The sequence below is a fragment of the Rhinoderma darwinii genome, chromosome 10 (genome assembly GCF_050947455.1).
Source record: "Rhinoderma darwinii isolate aRhiDar2 chromosome 10, aRhiDar2.hap1, whole genome shotgun sequence".
Lineage (NCBI taxonomy): Eukaryota > Metazoa > Chordata > Amphibia > Anura > Rhinodermatidae > Rhinoderma > Rhinoderma darwinii.
This window is the reverse complement of record NC_134696.1, coordinates 8,352,226-8,372,817: the sequence shown is the minus strand read 5'-3', so window position 1 is coordinate 8,372,817 and position 20,592 is coordinate 8,352,226. Positions and strand designations below refer to the sequence as shown.

At 41.9% G+C, this 20,592-nt stretch overlaps 1 protein-coding gene across 2 annotated transcripts in view; it reads left to right on the top strand.

The window, feature by feature from the left end:
* Nucleotides 1–637: 637 nt before the first annotated feature.
* Nucleotides 638–20,592, top strand: part of CASZ1 (castor zinc finger 1) — a 200,750-nt gene continuing 180,795 nt past the window's right edge. Inside the window, exons 1-2 of one of the 2 annotated variants that reach the window (XM_075839342.1) lie at nt 638–701; nt 1,652–1,762. The gene's annotated coding sequence lies outside the window, so the exon portion shown is untranslated. Of the gene's footprint in view, nt 702–1,639; nt 1,763–20,592 lie in introns of those variants that run through there. The other variant, XM_075839343.1, reaches the window with a different exon arrangement.

Below are 20,592 nucleotides of genomic sequence, written 5' to 3'. Positions count from 1 at the left end.
GATGCCACATGTTCCAGGTGCCAAATGTTGGCATCCGTTTAAATTCTATATGGGTGAGAGGCTGCATTTATGGATCTGTTTCTTTAAATTTGACAGAGTACGTACAAAGTTTCTGATATCTGACAGTAATAAAAATACTGGGTGTCAATGTAAGGTCAGTGACCCTTCATGTGCCCAGGATCAGAAGGACCGTGCAATAGAAACTGAACCCATCATCATCATCATCCGTGTAGCAGGGGGTGATGCTGTGTGAACAAGGTACAGACCGCAGTAACCTAGTGGAGCAGAAGCCCATAGCTTGTAGTTGTGAGTGTATGCTGGGACTTGTGGTCCCTCACCAGGTGTTGTACAGGCTCTGTAGTGTCAGTGACGCTGCTGCACAGCTCCGCACAAGTTGCGTGTCCCGTCACTGGAGCGTCCCCCGTGCCCACAGTGAGAACCGATCGCAGGCAGAAGTGTGCCAGGCTGCCGCCACTAGAGGTCACAGGAAGCCTCTCCGGGTTTTGCAGCCATTCCCGATCCCCATCTGCCTGGCTCCAGTCCGGGTTTCGTGCTCCGCCCCCGGCCGCCTGCTTAGAAATAGGAAAATTCAATAATAAAACCCCAGGATCAGGCAAGTTAGATGGCGCATGCGCGGAGCCGACGTCCGAAACACACATTTTCCTTTACTTGGAAAGTCACCCAAAGCCGCACAAGTGCAGGTAAGAGACTTCCCGGCGCTCCGGGGCTGCCCTGGCAGCTGCCAGCCTACCGTTCCGGGGGAGACACTCAGGGCAGAGGAGGTGTGCTGCCTGGAGGGGGGTGGGGGTGCCGGGCAGAAGTTGACCCTTAGGGGACACTGGCTGTGGAGGGGTGCAGCCTGTGTGTGGGGGTGGCATTGACTTTGGGGTTATGTGTAAAACACTGGGAAAGGAGCGCAGCTCCGGCAGCTTTGGGGAGTGAGTGCTGCACGGGATAACAGCTGCTAGCAGACTTCTTGCACAGGTGCCATGTCCAGTGGGTGCCCGGCCGTGGGGCTCATAGGGCACTGATGAGATTAGCACGACTCGTCCAGGGGGACTCGATACTCTGAAGGGGAGGACTTTAGAAAGTGTTTAAAGTTCCCCGGGATACACAGTGGGCACCGGGAGCTGCCAGCCGGCACCAGGGAGGCGCAGCTGTCAATCACTCCGTGTACTTCTCTCCGGGCTGCCAGAGAAGTGATTGACAGCTGCACCTCTCAAGTGGTTCTGCGGCGGCACAACTCCCCTGGACGTGGGATTTACGGGAAGCAGTGCCCGGCCGGGAATACAGGGACTGCGGGCAAAGTGACACCCGCAGAGGGGTTGCTATGGGTGCAGCTCGCACCGCTCTCCCAGTAATGATAACGCTGCCTGGGCAGGGAGGTGGAGGAGGGCGGCTCGCCCAGGGGGTGTGTGTAGAGTCTGTGTGTGCAGGGGGGTGATTGTAACCGTGCATTTTTGGTCAATGTCACACTCCTATTTTTGAGCCCGGGACAGGGAACAGGTGCCCGAACTGTCACTCACCCTCTGCACGGACAGAAGAGACTCTTTGGGGCGTTCACTTATTAAAAAAAAAAAAAGATTTTGGAACCAGGTGGATTCCTGTTTTTTCTTTTTTTTTCTTTTTTTTGTGTTTCTGGAAAAAAAAGGGCTGGAAGTTGTGTGAAGTTCAGTGACATCTGATGAGAGGAGGAAAGTTTACCCCTAGTTACCGGCTGCTGCCTGGGGGCCCCTGAGCACAGAGGACAGGACCCCAGCGAGTAAGTACACAACTCATGTACCCCCTACTCCCTACAGCAGGGGCAGAGAGGGTTTACTAAATGATTGAGTTTTTTATACTACCTGTGCCTATATCTCCTATATAACATGTATGACCTGACTGGGGTAAGCTGTGACCCCCTAGAGATTCCCACAAAGGGTTTCTGGAACCAAATCAAATTCGAGGGGGGGGGGGGCAAGTCCTTGGTTGATGATTTTTTATTTTGCAGTTTGATAAGTTATCTGATTCTTTACTGACACTTTAACAAAGTTGAATTTTATAATGCTTTGTGTATATGGTGGACTGTGTATGCTGTGCTGTAGTCTAGATGACTCTATCTATCTATCTATCTATCTATCTATCTAATATCTATCTATCTATCTATCTCAATATAATCAATATAGGTGCAAGAATTCATTTGAGGCCATGGACTACCCATCTCTGGTCACTTTACATTCACTTATTATTTGATGCTAATATTTAATGCTGCTGTCTAATCCATGTGCTGCTCTTATGGGGAAGCGCTAACGCTGTCTCCGCTGCTGCCGTCTTTCCAATGTCAGCTGAAGAAGCGACTTTATGGGAAATATTGTTGAACCTCGAGTAATCAAGTTTCTGCGATCTTGTCCCTTCTCCTGTTTAATTTATTAGACTAGTTATTTATTCTGTTGATGATAATCTGTTGCTGGTTTCCATAGAGATGTCAACGGATCTCTTTCAGAAATCACACTCTGTGTAACACCAGGACATTTTAAAGGGACAGTTTGATGTTTGCAGACAGTAGCTGTGAACTTTCCTGAGGTTGTTTAAGTCTACAATATATTTTGTTTTATGGAAGGGAGGTTGCACTTGCTGCTCTGTGCCAAGCCGAGCTTATTATGGCTAACACAAAGTCATGGCTTTGATCCTCAAGTTGCATCATTATTCAAAATAGATCATTTTTCTCTCCCCCAGCTGAAAATCTCAAAAACCTTTCAAGATCAAAGACTTTGGCGAAGAACTATTGTTTTAAAAGAAGTGAACTTAAAAACATAATTTTTTTTTTCTTATGAATGAGGTTTCTACAATCTGCTCGTTTTGACCTAAATGAGGAATTTTTAGCAATAAAAACAAAGCTACTCAACTATAATGTTGTTTTATACTTAATCCTTGTGATGTATAAACAACTTCAAAGCAGCCCCCGGTCTGTGCTGCGAACGTTCAGATCTGGTTATTTTATTCTGGTATAATCCAAGTTTATAGTGAATCAACAAACAATAATGAACTTGATCAGGCTTGTGTAAATGTGTGCGTATGAATGGGAGGTGTTTGTATCTGTGTTGTGTGTCTTTAGAGTGTTTAAGGGAGTGTTCATATGTGTCTGTGTGTTGTGTAGGTGTATGTGTGTATCTGTGTTGCATACATTTGGAGTGTTTGTGTATGTCTGCGTTGTGTATCTGTCTAGGCGTTGTGTATCTTTGGAGTGTTTGTGTGTTGTGTAGATGTATGTGTTTTGGAGTGTATGTGTGTCTATATGGTGTGTATTTGTGTGGTTTCTATATGGCATATTTGTCTTTATGCGGCGTGTTAGTGCGCGTGTGTTACTATGTGGTGTGAGTGTGCATGTGTTGTGTATGTGTCTGTTGTGTATCCCAGTGTGCTGTGTGACTAGGTGCTTGTGTGTGTGTCTGTGTTTCTGTACCTGTTTCTATATGTGGTGTGTTAGTGTGCGTATATTACTATGTGGTGTGTTTTTGTGTGAGTGTGCATGTGTTGTGTTTCTCAGTGTGCTGTGTGACTATGTGTGTGTGTGTCTGAGTTGTGAAGTGTTTGTGTACCTGTGTGTCTATATGTGGTGTGTGTATCTGAGTTGTGAAGTGTTTGTGTACCTGTGTGTCTAGATCGTGTACCTGTGTGTGTGTGTGTGTGTGTGTGTACACGTGCATCTTTTATTCGCTATTGACGTCTCTTAAAATGACTGAAGATATGAAGTTTAGTACAATAAAGGGTCCTGTGCATTGTTGTAAACTTCATTACGAGACGCCGTTGTAAGTCTGAGCTACTGCAGATCGTATTATTATTTTTTTCCTCCAATAAAACATAAATCAGTCGATCTGTAAATGTGTAATTAGATGTGGCCTTAACCATAACCAGGAACAAAATCCCTTTCACATCCAGCCCTGATCCTTTCTGAAGTCTATTGCTTTTCTTTCTTTTTTCCCTTTGCTTTATGAGGACTTTGTTACCATGTAGATGTTGCCGTGTGTGTTATTTGTGTGTCTTTTTCCTTTTTATGATGCATTTTGTTTTTGTTTGTTTGGTGATTTGGTTCCGATGTAGAAAAGACTGTGACAAGTTAGAAAAAAAACAAACAGACTGTACAGCTTTAAACTCAGGAGTTTGCATATTCTCCTCGGATCTCTCCCCTTTGCTAATTATTGTGTTGTTTTCAGAGCAAATATGTCATATCCATGGCGACCAGGCAGGTTTATTGTCTTTGTGAAGGAATAGCTCACATAAGTAATTAATGACTTCTTTTTTTTTTCCTCTCTGGCTTAGGTTAAACAGATCATTCAGGGAAAGTCATATCTCCCCCCTTCGTTTTTTTATTTTATAACGGTGACACAAGAAAATTAGTTAGAACGAGACAATACTTTAGTGGCAAAGTCGACGGCTTATTTTAATTTTTTTTATTTTAAAAGCTGTAGTGTCCGCTTCCAGACAGACGAGGTTGTCATCCTTACACTGTTAGCAATTTGCTTTGTGGTGTAGGAAATCTTTGTAAGCAAAAGTGTTCAGTTGTTGAACAGAATTGAGGCGGCAGCATCCTGAAGGAATTTACAGTCCTCCCCATGGAACTTAGAACATCGAGAATTCATCATCATCATCATCATCATCTTCTCCTTCTTCTCCTTCTTCTTCTCCTTCTTCTTCTTCTCCTTCTTCTTCTCCTTCTTCTTCTTCTTCTCCTTCTTCTTCTTCTCCTTCTTCTTCTTCTTCTTCTTCTTCTCCTTCTTCTTCTTCTCCTTCTTCTTCTTCTTCTTCTCCTTCTTCTTCTCCTTCTTCTTCTTCTCCTTCTTCTTCTTCTCCTTCTTCTTCTTCTTCTTCTCCTTCTTCTTCTCCTTCTTCTTCTTCTCCTCCTTCTTCTTCTCCTTCTTCTCCTTCTTCTTCTCCTTCTTCTTCTCCTTCTTCTTCTCCTTCTTCTTCTCACAGCCATGTTCATTTTAGCAGCTTTTAATTGTAATATTTACCAGACAGGGGGCGAGAGTACAGTCAGCAGTGTAGGCGTAAACCGTCCTACGTAACATTACAGCGCCCACTTCTGTATAAACTCGGGGTTATTTCCAGAGGACGTTGGGGGAATATGGATAAAAACTTTTTGAAAGGTTTGTCTCAATGACTTCTTCTGCCCTGTATGTTCAATGACTTCGCTAGCAGCCGCTTCCTTATTAAAACCCTTAATCTTTTATCTAGCTAAACCAGCTATCCATATGGACGATTTAGTGGGATTAGCAATTTGTGTTAGTATTCCTTTTATTTACAGAGATCTGCTAACCAAAGTGGTTTTCCCCATCTCTCACCTATTGGTCTCCTCGTGTGAGGAATTTTGTGGTCAGTGTATGAAACATACAAACTATGGGTTGGGCTGCTTTAAAAGAATGCACTTGTTCCTTGCTGTCCCGATTGTCACTCAGATCAACCCCCCCCCTCTCCTCCTCCCATTCAATGCAATTGTGTGTTCAATTAATTACAGACGGGTGTTATAAACAGTGATGGCCACGAGCAGCAATTATAAAAAGTGAGGAAAATCGCTGTCATCTGAAACGGTCAAGTGCAGAATCCAGCATTGCTTGTGATTGAGCCTTTTGCTGCTTGGGCTATATTGTTTCTCAGTGCTAGTTAGCGCTCCAGCGCTGCTGTCTTATGTGTCTACAGAACCTGTGCTCTTTAAATTGACGCTTGTCCGTCCTGTTCAATAGAAGCAGTCGGTTAACACGCATGTTAATATCCATTGAGGGAAACTTGCAGTCGATAAGCTGGTGTTTAGAAAATGCGTATATCATGACGTGATCACTAAGCTTTGCCTTGTTATAATTTTCTGCATTTTTATTTTGCTGGGTAGATTATTTTTTTTAATGCCTCCTGTTTTGTAAAATGTCTTTATAGTACAGGCCTTTATGGCATTGTGTTTTTTAATTGTTATCTGAACTTCAAGTTTTTGTATTTTATGCATCTGATTGTCTTATGTTTAAAACAACGTTACTTTGCATAAAAATACTGGTTTTCTTTTATACCTCAATATTTTACCTATACATTTCCACTTTCATAGAGGGGGTCCTGCGGTGAGCTAGGTAAGACAGCCTAGCAGCCAGGTTAACCCTCTTTGACAGAATACTGCAGCTTAAATGAAAGCAAGAATAAGAGAGAGAGAGAGAACATCGTAAATTTTGCTAAAATTAATCAGCCGTTTAAGGGCTTCCCATTAACGAGGTTTTCTAGGCAGGCTGCCTCCTCGCGTCCCCGGTCAAAGTCCGGGAGGGGGATGAGAAATTTGAAGAGGAATAATAAAAACAAAAGAAAGGGTGGAATTATAGAATATAAATCCTCAAGTGTCCTTGATCCATATTGTCAGTTTTTTTTTTTTTTCTGGTCTGATTTGTCCTGTGTGCCTTTGACAGAATAGGCACGTAGAGAAGAGAGCGACAGAGAGAGAGAGAAGGAGCGCGACGTGACGGTCCTTTGGAGCTCATTATCATTCTTAATAAGTCTTAAGGAATAAAGAGGAGCATTGAGTATAAATGCCGGGTAATCCTAACACTCCTCAAGGTGAGAGGAGTCTTAAGGACAAATAGGAAAGAAGGCAGAGAAAAGGAAATAACAGTGGCCCTAAAAAACAGGCTTGGTGAACAAGAAGGACCACGAAAGAGGCTCGAGTTCTCTTTTCCCTAGGAATATATGAATGTCGATCAAAGGGGTGGAAGATTTCTTTGAGGAAGGAGAAAGCACTTAACGGTTTCATTAGAAAAATGAGATGGTTACGCTAGTCTCTTGTCGAAACCCTTTATCCTCACTGGGAAGGAGACTGTAGACCTGAGTGATACTCTGCTGTACTTGCCTGATATTTCGGGGAGGGGGGAGGGATCCTCCTTTTAAATTTTTGCCCAAAGCCCGCTATACCACAGGGCCCCCCGCCTATTCAGTTAATAATTCCTGGGACAAATTCCCGTACAGTGTAATACCTGCTCACGTCTCTGTTCTCTCACTGTGCCGCTCGTACGCTGGCTCTTGCAGCTCAGTTCCAAAATCTTGGTTCCCCCAAATGTGCTTTATATCAGATCCCTTCAACGAGTTTCCCTTTGAACTAATAATCTTCACTTTCTTTAAACTTGCTTTGTAGCTCTTTCAGCTTCTATTTCTTTCATAAAACAAAAGAGGGGCCCCGTGTGCCGGATGAACAAAGTTTGTCTTCACCAAGGTTTTTTGTTGCAGTAGTCTACCCAGGATTGTCAGTCATCTGCAGGTAAATTATATGCTCTATAGAATTCTTAAAAAACTATAGAGATGCCAAAAAGTGAATTAAACTGAAGTTCAGGCTGCTAATTAAGTGCATATACTATATTGGTGGGTGAGAAGACCTGCTAACATAGGTTGAACTACTTGGACTTTTTTTCAAGTCTGCAACTATATGCCAATTAGAATAGATCCTAAAGATGCTTTTACACCACCCAATACTGGCCGGCAAAAATGAGCGCTGATTGTCGATACAGCACGTCCATTGACCGAGAGCAACGATCGTTAGTGTATGAGGATGAACGATCGTTAATGTAAGAGGATGAATGATTGTTAATGCGTTTGTTCGTCCCCATAAATCCGTCCCTCCGGCAGATCTTATAAGGAATGAAGGGAGATTTCTAACATCATATGATCAGAGGGACACTTTGTCAGAATTGCCCAAGGGCCGCAATGCCACTTAAAGGGGTATTTTCATCTGAAACACATCGACAGTATTAACCATAAATGTCTGATAGATGAGGGTCCCACTTCTGGGACTTCCATTATGGGTATCCCCTGATCCCCCATTCGGCACTCTAGAGAGGAAGAGTTAAGTGGGCCATGCTTAAGCACCGCTATCTCCACTCAAGTTAATGGGAGCTACTCCAATAAACTACAATGGAGATAGCCGCATTCATGTGCAGCCACCTCCATTTCATCTCTTCCCCTCCAGAGTACTAAACAGAGGGGTGTCCCGCAATATGGAGGTGGGTGAGGTCCGCATAAAAAGTCCTTGAGGGCCACAGGTTGTGCATCCCTGCACTAGCACTATGGCTTCTGTTCATAACAGATTCATGACGGCTATGCCAAATTCGATTTTGGAGTAATTCGGATCCCATTGACTTATATTTGGGTCCATTGATGTACCGGGATTTTTTATGGCAAGAATAGTGCTGCAGACTGTGCTATTCTCACCAGCAAAAATACTGGAACCCTAGAATGCATAAAATTCAAATGTGAACAGAGCCTTATATTATCCCCCCACCCCCAGTATTGGTTTCGGTGCTATACGTCTTTTTGTTAAGAGTTCACCTTGTAAATACATATCCACATACAGCCATTTATTACCCAGAAACCTCGTCATTGCGTCTCACAGTGAATGTTTTTATTGACCATTAAATATTGTGATCGATTGAAAGATCCTACACCCCACGTATTTCCCATTTATGAGGTATAAGAAAAATCAGTGACTTTCATACAGTGGGATTGACATGAAGGTTTGAGGACACTTTTGTATTAGATAGGACCCTTTTTTGGATTATTTTTGGAGTGAAGTTGTACTTTCCCTATCTGCTCAGAAACCATAGATGGCTTCATTCTCCGTTAAAAGCGATTTGTATATTTTGTACCGTTAATATCCTCGGTTTTGTAGAGAACACTTGACCCCTGTCCCGCTCAGTCATTTTGGGTAATTTCAGGAGGCAGAGCCGTCATCTAGACATTTGCATTGTACATTTAATGTAGCTTCTAGTTTTCTTAATGAAATTATCACAAGTGGATGGGGATCGTGTAGGCCCCTCTTCAGGGAAGCGCGTCACACGGCACTAATTTCATGGCAATATTCATGAGAGAGCCATTTCATAGATTGTCCGAGCAGATGCTTTTACTCAAAAAATATTTTACGTTTCCTGATGCAGCTGGTTAAAGTGCATCATGTCTTCCCCGTCAGAGTTGGGGGCTGCAGTCAGTAGCGCTGGATTGGGGAGTCTCCGAAGGGACGTGCACTCAGGGCTTCAGAAAGATGAAATGTTGTAAGTTTATGAAAGTGTATTAAACGCTGTCCTGGGTCTCTAATTTCACTGCAGTATGCCAAAACACTGAGTTTCTTATTTCAGTTAGTGTGATCTTCAGGGAGGTTAATTTCCATGACGAACTGCAGGCCACGCGCTTAAAGGATTTATCTAATTAGAATGACACTTTTTCCCCTTCCCTTTTTGGATAAAAATAAAGGACAGGAAGATATTTAAACAGTGGCGGGAGATGCGTCCGCTCACATCTGGCTTCAACGTGCCTTTGTCATGTCCAAGTTTTTTTTTTTCTTTCTTAGACTCTTATAAACAAATCTCTTAAGTATTCAGGTATATCATTTTTCTACTTTAAATATTTAGTACTTTTTCAGTCTGCGCACTTGTAAATGTATCAATTTGTCTACTTTATAATGCAACTGCCGTGTTTCGAGATACTATTTTAAGGTATTCTATAGTTTACGGTCTGTCAGAAGGTCTATGGAAAAGGTTCAGTACATTTTTTTTCCCCATAAGGAGAATTGAAGTTGCTATTCACATTCGAGCCTAGTCACAGTCTAGCAATAGTCTTCATTCTCTATGTGTGATGGTTATCGTCGTCTTTTCTTTGTGGGTTTCGTTTATGATCGTTCTGTTCTCGCTGTAATGATCATCGGCTTTCATGCACTGACTTTCTACTGAGCCTGTGGTGGGCTGGTGCTTATACACAGCAGCAAAGCTGAAAAAGCAGAGATTCAGTCTAAAGCATAAGAGGTCGGACAGAGTAGTCACTAATAAGACAGAAGGTCAATGTTAATCTGAAGCTGTTTGGAAGCTTAGGCAGTATATGCACAATGTCTGGACATAACCATTATTTATAGGAATTGTTTTCTTGCTCATTATTAAATGCACATCCCTCTTGGCTGGGAACGGTCACCTAACTGGGTCCATAACTCCAAGGTGCCATAGAATGGGTCAGGTGATTCATTGTGGCCAATGAGCTGAGAAGAATATGTCCATTTACATACAGCTCGTCTTCCTATCAGCCTATAGATTATTGGTTTTCATTGGCATTATTGAGATTATTCCACATTTCCGGTTGTCTGCAGGTATATTCAGGAACATAATTGAAGATTTACTTGGTACAACACACTATCACAGCCAAACCGCAAAAGGTCTTTGCCTTTTTTACTAACAGTCGGCTGGATTAACATTGATTTCACATAATTCTCTTCAAAAACACTCGTTTCCTTTTCCTTCCACAAAAGCAAAACTTGCACCAAGTCGTATTCTTAGTCTTATTATTGATGATTTATATATCGCCGTTTCTTAATATGGCACTTTCCAATATAGTTCAATACAGAGGGGGAAAATGTCTAGTACAAGCTCAGAGTAACAAGCAAATCTAAAAAAAAAGCCCCGGCAATATTAAACGCTGCCCTTAGGAGCTGACAATCTAAAAAGTAGAAAGTCTTGTAAGATGCTGCTCCATACATTTCCAGCCTACCTGCTTAAAGGGCCACTAAACTCCCCAGCTTATTAAAGTGCAGCATTAGGGTATGTGCACACGATGAGAGGCTTTTACGGCTGAAATGACAGACTGTTTTCAGGAGAAAACAGCTGCCTCGTTTCAGCCGTAAAAGCTCCTCCTCGTATTATGCGAGGCGTCTGTGACGCTCGTAAATCTTGAGCTGCTCTTCATTGAGTTCAATGAAGAACGGCTCAAATTACGTTGCAAAGAAGTGCCCTGCACTTCTTTGCCGAGGCAGTCAATTTACGCGTCGTCGTTTGACAGCTGTCAAACGACGACGCGTAAATGACAGGTCGTCTGCACAATACGTCGGCAAACCCATTCAAATGAATGGGCAGATGTTTGCCGACGTATTGTAGCCCTATTTTCAGGCGTAAAACGAGGCATAATACGCCTGGTTTACGCCTGAAAATAGGTCGTGTGAACCCAGCCTTATGAGGTGAGGTGCTTGTATAATTCACAAGTCCGAATGTTATCGTTTTTTTGGAGATCAGTGATCATCAGGGCAGGATTTCTATGGGTTTCCTGTCGATCCCCGGCATCAAATGGCTGATAACAGGGAACACAGAATTGCACAATAAATGACGGTAACGTTTTTAGGTTTAGTGCCACTATGTCAACTTCTTGCATTCTCAGTCTACAGAGTTCCCAGTTTTATAAGGATTTTACAATTCCTTGAGAAGTTCCCCTTAAACCAATTGTAATCAAGAACCCGACGAGGCACCATGCAGCGGCTTGGCTGACTTTTCCTAAGATTAGGTGCTAAGAGACCACGTTTATATAAGATAGTCAGGGCTCAGGGTCCAGCTCCAGTTACATCCATGGGAAGCTAAGATTACATCCGCAGATCACAGGCCTGGGGAAGACGTTATCCTCTAGATCAGCTTGCATGACTTTTAGTAAAATTTGGTGCTAAGAAATGGCATTTATGTAACTTGGGGCTCAGGCTCTGGTTTCACGGGTTGGTGGATGTCTTGTCGACTCGAGCAGTAAAGTTTAGAACCAACAATAAAATAAGGAGGAATTGGTAACAGCCCAAGCACAAATGACTCGGATAATACAATGATTATATTTTAATGTGCGTCATCTTCCAGATAATGCACTCATTATAGGGCTGCAATATCTCTGAATTCAGCCATGTTAGCAGAATCTTAAACTAACAGTAATTTAAGCCTATGGTCGAAAACTGTTCTAGAAATGTGCAAACTGTAAGGAAAACCGGGCTTCTTCCTCCAATTTACAGTTCGAAATGATCAAACAGTAGTGTGAATAGGATTGTAAGCCCCTTAAAGGGCATTCTGTGTTGTTTAGATGCCGCTATACACCCTACATGTTACATTTATACAGTTTGACTATATTAAATATTGAGACAAGGACTTTTCCCTATTAGGTCCTATGGACATCATAGAGGGACCCTCTAGTATAAGCCAAGGAACTGCTGTATAAGAATGGTTTTCGCTCTCGTGGACCTTGTCTGTCCATGAGTTAAGTGGTCGGTCACGACAGGGGAAATTTCTGGCCCGACGCAACATCCCAGGGTAGTAATAGATAGTTATCTGGTTGCTAGGAATGTGTTGCCTGACAACCCCTGATAAGTCCTCGTGCACACGACCGGGAATTTGCGGCCGCATCCTATCTGCCATTGTGGATAGTATAGAACACATTCGATTCTATGGGCCAATGCACACGACCGTGGTTTCCATGGTGCGTGCATTGCCCGGAACCACAAAAAAAATAGGACATGTCATTTTATGGACGCAATTGCGGTCCGGGCTCATTGAAGCCAATGCACATCTTGTGTGTGCACGGTCCGTGATTGCGGCTGACACTCCGCGGCCCGTCTGTGCCATAATCACGGACCGTACACACCGTTACGGTTGTGTGCATGAGGCCTTAGACTGTAGTTCCACTTTCCCACATCTTTGTTTCATTTGTAATTCTTTTAAGATTTGGGAAAAGTTCAACCTTTAAAAACCAATAACCGCTGTATTTATTTCTATGATTAACAAACTAGAGACTGTAAAGAGGTAAGGCGTCAGAATTCGAGCATTTTGCCCCTTAGTCTACATTCACATGACCGTAGTCCACCTCGGATGTGAAAAATTTCCATTTTCCACGTCCGAGGTGGACCCGTGTGGGACGCGTTGTCCCGGATCCGCTACAGTCTATAGAGGGATGCGTGACACACAGTAAAATAGGATATGTCCAATTTTTCAACTGACTCTATACACGCTCCGTTGATACAACGGTCGTGTGAACGGCCCCATTGAAATACATGAGTCCGTGTGACAGATTTACATTCGTGTGCATGAGCCCTTAGAGCCACAGGGAAGCTTACTAACCAGTGACTACTTTTTTCCCTACATGTCGGTTTTGCAGGCACAAATACTTTAAAGATATTAAAGATTTGACTTAGGGGACTGCATTTCCTTGATCAGGGTCGGTGTGACTGCAGTTTGGTGCAGAGTTTCCACTAGGTTTAATCTTGTAGAATATGTTCACTTGAATAACTTTCAGCAGCTGTTCTGTCAGCGACCATGTGATACCCAATGAAGCTGCCCTGTGATTGACAGACTGAGTTGGGTTTTCATTGCATTGAAGTTTTTTACTTTGGGGCACCTGACTTTTGCAGCAGGAATTCTGTCATCTCTGGTCACTGGAGATTGTTCTCTTGTCCTCTGCTCTTAGATAACAGGGATTTATCCAGCACTTTTCGGGTGCACTCATGTTGTAATATTGCCCAGAAGCCAAATTGTTCCTATGCAGGTTGCAGAACCTGATGTAAGCATATCCGCACACCTCGCAGAGAAATCCGCCAGTAGTGGAGACGTCTCGCTGAACCACTGACTAGGCCATGGTACTGAAACTGAGAAGGTGAGGCATTAGGAGATCATGCGAGGTCATGTCTGTGCTCGCCGGAGGACGTATGTGTACAAACTGCAAGCATCTGCTCTTGTGTGAATTTCCTTGGATGTCCTTACAAGCTTCATGTCGTCTTCCTCTACTAAGTGAATTAAAACAATCAAGAAGGTGTCGTCCCCTGATAAACTGCTGTATGCGCTTATTGGTGCAGAAGAGAGGAGTTATAGGTGTGAAGTAGTCTCTTATCTGAAAATAAAATACAATTAGATCTATTATTTTTTGCATATTTATTTATATTTCATTTGGGAAAAGTGCAGTATTGGCGTGTTTGTCACAATCCAGCTTAGTACAGCTATACTAATGCTATTCTGTTCTGTTATTTTACCCCTTGTATGCATTAATGCTTTAATGGTGTCACTAAATCTTCCTTGTCCACCATTCAGTAGTGCACCATTATTATTATATGATATCCCATTAATCATGTGTGATATGTCCTTCACAATAAATAGCATTTGGTGTAGCTCAGCTACAGGGAGCGGTTTGGACCCAGTACAGCCAGGAGCCGCAGGAATGGGGATTACGAAGGGTGCGGGTAAAAAATTGTCTAGCGCAGTTTCAAGAATTTTCATGTCGTATTTGATGAAATGGCCAAAAATGAGCTAAAAAACTGTCTGAGCTTGGCAAAGGCAACGGCTTATACCAGTCATCCAAGCTCTGCCCATGTAGATGACCCTTCCTCGCATTATAAACGGCATCTCAATTCCAACCTCTTGACTATGGATAAGTAACTTGTATCTCAGGAGGGTCACCCAAGCATTTTCAGGTTTTAAAGGCCAAGAATGCTCTTTACAGAAATGCTTTTGTTTTTCCTATTAGTTGGGATAGAAAATGGGTGTGTGATGTTATAAAGTAATTTTTATGAAGGGGGGGGGCACAACGTCCTAAGCAAATATAGGTAGGGTTAAGGTTAATGCAGTGATCACACCAGCTGCTAAGAGATGTCATTTATACACAAAATACACACAATCCGATGCTCACACATAGAACATGATCACTGCCATGTTATTCTATATGATTTCATGTTGCATCTGAAATTACATTTAACCAGTGTAAGGCTCTGTTCACATCTGCGTTGGGGTCCCGTTCTGACGTTCCATCTGAGGTTTCCATCAGAACGGGACCCTGAGCAGACACAAACTGACGCCGACGGAAACCAGAGGTTTCCATCACCATTGAGTTCAATGGTGACGGAGCCGGTGCCCGTGGTTTCCGTTGGTCTCTTTTGTGCACTGGATCCGTCGTTTTCCCGGAAGCAATAGCGTAGTCGACTACTCGCAGCACGTACAATCCTGAAATAAAAGATACCTCTCTATGTTTTAATCTTTTTTTTTTTTTTTTCCATTGCTGTTGAAATTACGGTTCATTCTCTACAAGGGGGGGCATAGCAAGAGCAAAATGAGGTCCCCCAGGGTGCTGCTTCATGACACCAGGCCCTTCCGTTGCCGGGATAGTATGGTAGGAAAATTACCCTTTTACCAACATTTGGCAAAGTAGTGATTTCTTATGGAAAGGCGGAGGCACCTGTGCCAGGCCCCATGGCAGACACATAGCTTTATACCTTTATTATATCAGTTTTTATATATATATTTCATTGTGTTTACTTATGTAACAGATTCATAAAGAAAATGAGGCTTTGTTCCTTTATCCATTCTTGACCTTGTGTTTCCACCATCCATGGCATGAACAGTTTTTATGCACAAACCCGACTGTGAGGCGATTTGTCCATGTGAGTCAGAGAGTGACTTATACTAATTCAATAATACTCTTTGTCCTTTACTTCAAATTTCAGCCCGTAGAAAGAAAATACAGCCACAAATTCTGAGATTGCTATATTTTGCTTTCCCAGCCCTTGCCAGTCATCTCACTTTATTTATCAAGGGTGGAGCTGCACATAAGACAAAATAAAACAAAACAAGGTGGAACTCGGACAGAACCCAAGAAATATTAAAACTATGACAAACTTTCTTTTGTTTAAATATAATGTAAAACAAAGAGAAATCCTTTCATGGGGGATAAATCCAAACCAAACTCAAATACAAAAAAAAAAAAGATTCTTTTGTAAACATCAGTTCACGTTTTGCCTTTTGTTGGCCTTTTTGTTTGTTTTTGTGCCACGTTAATAGGCTTTTATGTGCTAATATGAAGTTCTGTGGGGTTATTATCTTGCTAATTTGTGAATTCCCGGAATGATTGTATTGATTACAATGTTTGTATCAGGTCTTCCTCGATACAGGAGTCCTATGTTGGCTATGCACAACAGATGAAAGTCATTCTAAATGGCCGATTTAACCCTTTTCGACAGATCGTTTTAAACTTTTTTTTTGTGAACGATCGTTCTTGATGGCCAACGACTGTCCAGTGTCTGCAGAAAAAGTGATCTGTCATGGCATTGCTGCTGATCCCAATCATACGTGTATGGCTAACGTTATGGAGAAGTTTTAACAACAGTCAGGCACCCTAGGCTAGTACCTAGGACAAGTGTGAATGAAGTCTTGTTGTACAAGTGATTTGGGATAAGTGAACCATATCAGGACATTAGAGAAGTTGTTCTTGGAGGCTTGGAAGGTTCACATAGAAAGTTGATGGCAGAATGTAAATTGTTGAAATGTCAGAGAATTGTAATGCTGAATGATTCCCAGTCTTATGGGCAATGACTTGAGTCCATTGCTGCTCAGAATAGATCTACATTACCAAAATTCAGATTTCTCTAGGGCAAAATTGAAGGCGTTAGGTTTGTAGATAAACACGTCCAGCCAATGAACCTAAAACTTCAGAATGTGAAAAAAACATATTACGCCAACTTTTAGGATGGTAAAAATGTTTATAACCGTAACAAACTATAATTAATATGATATTCTTTTTGATAATTTTAGAATCAATTACAATACTAACAATTTTGTAAATGTTGGATCAAACAACCTAGAATGTGCTTCATATTGTATTAGTTACTGAGCCCAAATATAGGTAATAATTACATGGTAATGATCAACTATCAGTCAAAATATTAGGCCCGTTAGTGACCGCCAATACGCCTTTTAACGGCAGCCACTAATGGGCTTTATTCTGATGCATATGCCTTTTTACGGCACTGCATCAGGATAAAGTAAACAGAGCAGGGAGCGTCAAATCTCCCTGCTCTCAGCTGCCAGAGGCAGCTGAGGGCTGGGAGCGTCCCTGCTCTGCCGAGTGAGATCGATATAAGTATCGATCTCACCCGTTTAACCCCTCAGATGCGGTGCACAATAGCGTGCACCGCATCTGAGTGGTTTTGGAGAGAGGGAGGGAGCTCCCTCTCTCTCCCACCGACACCCGGCGATACGATCGCCGAGTGTCTGTGTCTCCAATGGCAGCCGGGGGGCTAATAAAGGCCTCCATGTCTGCCTGGAGCGAATGCCTGCTAGATCATGCCGCAGGCATGACCTAGCAGATGCCTGTCCGTTTTAAACGGACAGGCAGTAATACACTGCAATACAGAAGTATTGCAGTGTATTATAATAGCGATCGGAGAATCGCATATTAAAGTCCCCTAGTGGGACTAGTAAAAAAAAAAGTTGAATAAAGTTAATTTTTAAAAAAATGTGAAAAAAATGAAAAACCCAGCTTTTCCCCTTACAAACTGCTTTACTATTAAAAAACCAAAATAAAGTAAAAAAGTTACACATATTTGGTATTGCCGCGTCCGTAACGACCCCGACTATAAATCTATTACATTATTTAACCCGCACGGTAAATGCCGTAAAAAATGTAATAAAAAACTATGGAAAAATTGCTGTTTTCTGTGAATCCTGACTTAAAAAAAATTTGATAAAAAGTGATCAAAAAGTCGCATCTACTCCAAAATGGTACCAATAAAAACTACAAGACGTTTCGCAAAAAAAAAGCCCTCATACAACTGCATCCGCGAAAAAATAAAAACGTTACGGGCCTTCAAATATGGAGACACAAAAACAAATAATTTTGAAAAAAAAGCGTTTTTACTGTGTAAAAGTAGTAATACATACAAAAACTATACAAATTTGGTATCGTTGCAATCGTAACAACCCGCTGAATAAAGTTATTGTGTTATTTATATCACACGGTAAACGGCGTTGATTTAAGACGCGAAAAAGAGTGGCGAAATTTCAGGTTTCTTTCTTTTCCCCCCCAAAATAAAGTTAATAAAAGTTAATCAATAAATAATATGTCCCCCAAAATGGTGGTATTAAAAAATACAACTTGTCCCGCAAAAAACAAGACCTTATACAGCTATGTCGACGCAAAAATAAAAAGTTTATAGCTCTTGGAATGCGACGATGGAGTAACGTAAAAAATGGCTTGGTCATTAAGGTTTAAAATAGGCTGGTCATTAAGGGGTTAAAGGAACACTCCAGGATGCACGGTGTTATTCCTGGTGCAGGCCTGAGGGGGCGGAGCATGACATGGTTCAAAGAGCACCGAAGAGAGAATCACTGTGTCATGCTCCGCCCCTAATGCCCTGCACTAGGCATAACACAGTGTATCAGTTATGCACAAAGTGCTTCTGTTTTAGAGGATTTTAATTGATAAATTAATCGGTCTTGGTAAAATTGTGAGTCTGCTAATAAACCCTCATAGTTGATCACATGACTTCCTTAGTCTCTCATACCAGTTTACCAGATTTTGGGATTCACAGCAATTCAGAGCAATTTACATGCTCTGATTGTTGGGCTTCATTCGTCTACGTGAGAACTGTGTGACACAAACGGATCAAATCATGAAGCGGGAGAAGTTTTTTGGGAAAGGCATCCATGCGTCCCGATCCCGTTTTTGATCGTATATGATTCGTTTATACGGCTGGGCGAAAGAAGCCTTATACTTTCCCGATCTGTCGATAGCACGTGGAATTGGACTTTTGCCACATTTTTCTGCAAAATAATGAAGTTCCCAGCACTTGTCTCATTTTCACAGACAGGCGAAGCTTTATATTCCGTAGAAGGTTTAAGTAAGTGTACTTTAGGTCTCCAGTGAGTGAAGAAAATGGGTAAAAAATGTGCAGATTATGAGATGAGAATGTAAATCTTAAGCAAAAAGGTAATTGAATGTAATCGCCGACACTGTTTGGTCTTTGTTAATTTTCGCTCATCCCTCTGCTACAAGGATCCGTATTAGAGTTTTATTACCATGTTGTTTGCACTAATAAAATAGTAAAATTTATTTCAAGGAAGCTGAAGGATGGTTTTACAATGCAAATGTGAAGATGTTGGACACTTCATTTATGTCTCTGCTATTCTAGACCTTGAGCAGGATAAATTGCTCCCCAGTCATGCCGGGGGGGATTTCACGCAGCGCCAGGAATATTTGTTAAAAGTATTTTATAGGTTGTCTTGTGACACGGGTCCCTCAGGCTTGTTTAGATGTTTTTAAAGCATTTTCAATTTTCACAGTAAAGATACCTCTGACTGAGGACAAGTTAGGTAACCAAAGTCCAATTATTTTATTAACTGATTGCTAGCAATGTAAGGTATTTCCTAAATCCGTTCCTGTGTCCATGATTCACGAAGGAAAACCTTAGGAATGTTTCCAACCTTCGCTGTCCTGGGTCTGTTCCCCTTTTTTTGGTGAATGAAAACTATCAGAATTGATCTCCAAAACTCCACGGTCAGTGAAGCCTTTGGTTCTTTCTATAAAGAGAATCTCAGCCTTTTGATGAAACTCTTCAGGATACATTAGGCAACTGCTTAAATAGCAATTCCCACAGTTTGATCTTTATGGAATAGTTTCGGAAGTGATATGTGAATAGAACAGGGCACCTTCCCTTCGGCCACCCTGAGCATCCGTCAGCAAGCTGTGAGACTAAGGAGTACATTATATCCTTTTGTAAAATTAAAGCTTGGGGCGGATATCGGGGAAACCACAACGACTTTGGAATTGAGCTGTGCCCGAGGAGCGAGAGATTGGGGAGCCAATAACTGCACTAAACAAGTTTTGATTGATACATTTTGTTTACAGAAATGCATTTTCCCTTTAGATTTAGTTCAGCACGTGTTTTTGATATTAGTGATTTGTATATTTTTACACAATGGAGCCACATATTACAGATTCACGACCGATAAGAAATTCACCTCGGCTGCAAAATCTTTCTGGAGAAATGTCCACCCATAGACCTTGTTCGATGCTCCTATTCTGCTCCATTTTGCCAAGTACCTTGTGAACAGCTGATCATTACATTGCAAAATGTGTTTGCCGTCTCTGAATCCCGGAGGATCTTAAGATTACATCATTCAGTGGCAAAGATGCCTCGTAGAAAACAAAAATAAGACGAGATATAAAATATCTATCAAACCCCTTACAAACATTTGTGTTCATTTGGCAATAAATTGTCGGACGCTGAATATATCGATCCCTTGTAGGACTGTACGACTTCCGGATTTTACTTGCGTTCGACTTTATCCTGTCCGATAACCCATAGCAAACAGTAAGGAGATAGCATTTGGACCACTGTATAGAGGCCTAAGCTAGGAGCTAGTTATAAGGAATTGTGGCGATTCTGCATCATCTCGTGTCCGCACACACGGAGATATTCAGCTCTACTGATTATAACGTATTGTAATTGTAGGATAGATTAGAAGACGCTTTCCATTTTTCTAGTGCTTGCCTTTGACCTACGTTATCTGTGTGATCCCTCGCTGTGTCTTGGACTGATGGCACATTTGATTGTCCGCTCAATGTACCACAAATTATACGTGGGAAATAATGTTTAGGCCGTCATTCGCCGTACAAGTAGAAGTTGTTTTTTTTGCGTGAGTCGACACTGGTGACCTAAATATCTTTGTTTTAATCAAGGTCAAATCAAATTGACTAATGGCTTATAGAATACTTTTCACTATGGAATTTAAGGACGTTACCATAGACATTTTTGTGAGGAACATTGGACGTTCCTGCAAACACAATAAAATCTATTTAAATATTATAGCGCGGTTCTACATGTGGCTATGGTTTTATTATTACAGGAACTCTTCCCTCACTTGTCATTTTTATTCTTACCCCACAAATAATTGTTAAATAATTCTGATCTGCAGTGTCATATAGTCATACCAGGGGCGAAGTGACAGTGCCAGGACGGGTCTAGTGACTCCCCGATGCCTGCGCTGTGATGTCATATGA